The sequence below is a fragment of the Plecotus auritus genome, assembly GCF_963455305.1.
Source record: "Plecotus auritus genome assembly, chromosome: X".
In the NCBI taxonomy this organism is placed as follows: Eukaryota; Metazoa; Chordata; class Mammalia; order Chiroptera; family Vespertilionidae; genus Plecotus; species Plecotus auritus.
The window spans coordinates 39382019-39384416 of record NC_137784.1 but is presented as its reverse complement, the minus strand read 5'-3'; positions in this window follow the sequence as shown (position 1 = coordinate 39384416).

Genomic DNA, 2398 nt, shown 5'->3' with positions numbered 1-2398 from the left:
CAGTTTATTCAGCAGAACATGTAAAAAGAGACATTTAACACAATTATCAGTATCCATAAGGACCAAATCAAACAAATTATTTAGGAAAAATGTAGTTCTTCCTAATATTATGATCAGGTATTACCCTTGGGTCCTCAAAAAAAAAAAAAAAAAAAAAACAAAACAAAACACAAAAACAACAACAGTATTTTAATGAATAATGTCCTCAATAATAGCGATCACCCATAATCTACTGTTACCGTTAGAGAAGACCTAAAAGCCATTGAAGTACCAATTTTTAAACTTTCCTCAGCCTAGGAAATATATGATGCACCAGTTAAAGTATACTTTGAGGGAATACACAGAGAAAGTAAAGAGTTCAGAACTATGGACAAATTGTTTCAGCTGTACTGTTTTTTAGACTCTTACAAGTGGATATTTATTAATTCGGTTGAGATGATAGTGATTCCTAGACTGTCAGTCATATTCAGTAACTAGTAGACTCTCTCCTAAAAGTTAATCAGAGATTATTGTTAAATTATCAGCTTTTTGTTTTAATTAACACTCAGAACTTTACCTGAGTTGAAATTCCCTTTGCCTAAATTGGTTCACTGACTTCTGAGATAATTTTGCTTCCCTTTTTAGGGCCAATGAAAGGAGAGGATACTTGCATGCAAGGGAGAAATGAGGTAAGCAGGCAGGCTTTCTTTTTAGCAATGTTAAGGTGTCTGTGAAATGAAGGTAGGAGGTAGTGTTAATAGCTAATTGTCAGGAAAGCATTCCTTTTCTCTTTCTCTCCCAGGGTTTGGCTTTAAAGCTAAAAAGTTCTGGAATTTTCTTTGTCCAGAGTAAGATCATACCCTAGGAAAATTAGCTTATGCTGCCCAAACTCACAAAGGATGAATTTGTACCAGAAATCCAGTTTAATAATTTATAGTAAGAAACAGAACTGCCAAATAAACTGAAATGTGTGTTGGCCTGTCAGTATATTTTCTTTTCAGTAGGATGCCAAGTCAGAATATTAAATTAATAACAGATTGGGGCTGAATAAATATATGAAATCAGAACTAAGAAGGGGATTGCAAGGCAAAGCATGTTTCATTTGATATTCCTCAGCCAGGAGGGGTATCTTCTCCCTTTGCCAGTCATGGCCTTTTCATCAATCAGTTCAAACTCTTAGTTTCTAGTGCTGAAACTTTCTCTTTTCCATCCCTTGTACCCTTGAATTTTGTATTAGACATTTCTGAGTATTGGGCATGTCTCCATCTAGTTCTTGAAGGGTGCTGGTTTTATAAGGAGACGTTGCAGGTCCAGTTTGCCCTTTTACAAAAAATTTTTGTCATCCACTTCCTTCTTTATTTAATCTTATCCAAAAATCCAAATGCTACTGTTTAACCTAACACACAGTACTTTTTTTGTTTGTTTGTTTGCTATGGCTATTACCCAGAAGGCTCTTTGCAGTTCCAGGCTATGGTTCCTTTTTAAAAAAATCTTTATTGTTTAAAGTATTACATATGAATCCTTTTCCCCCCATTGACCATGGTTTCTGAATGAGGTTCCCTTACATGCCCACAGAGGTTCATGCTGCTTTGCAAGCTTTGTTTCGCAGAACTACTCTCCGACTTGGCTCACACTACAGTCCCTAAGAGTATGACTTTTCTTTATTTGCATACTTATAAAATTCCCAGAGACATTATACATAAAAACCAAAATCTTAGTAATCTGTAGGAAGACCCTGTTATCAACATTGTTCATTTTTTTAAATTCATGCATTATTTGAACATTTATTTTTTTATTCATCCCTTTAATTGGTCATTCAACAAACATTCATGAAAGTGCTTTGTGCTGGACTGGTTGGGAATACAGAGATAAGTCAGCCATGATCTTTGCCCTCAAGCAGTTTTCAGTATACTAAGGAAGTAAAAAATGTATAAAAATAACCAAATTACACATTAAATTTTAAGCCTTGAGATAAACTGAGAGAAGCACACTCCAGATAAAGGGAATGGTTTAAGCAAAGCTAGTCCTACTGCTCTTAGTTCTGACTTGTATTCTTGAGATTTCTTCATCCTTTGCCCTTCATGCTTGAAGGAATTGCAGCTTTCTTGTTCTTAGGTAAGCTCCCTGTAGATTTGCCTCAAAATCCCATCTTGCCAATGGAGCCTACTGGAATCTAGTAAAAAAAAAAAAAAATAGGCAGATGGGTTGTGGTAGAAAGATATAATGTGAGGAACAGTGAGGAAGGCTGATATGCATATCATTTTTTTTATTTTGCACAGTCTTTTGTTCTAAGCACTTTGAATTTATTTGCACCAATGAAATAGAAATAAAACAAACCTTTAGTAGCGTCATCTGCTCAAGGGACTTACCTTTGGTCTGTGCAAATAAGGTTTCTGTGGTGAGATGCAAAATTCACTCA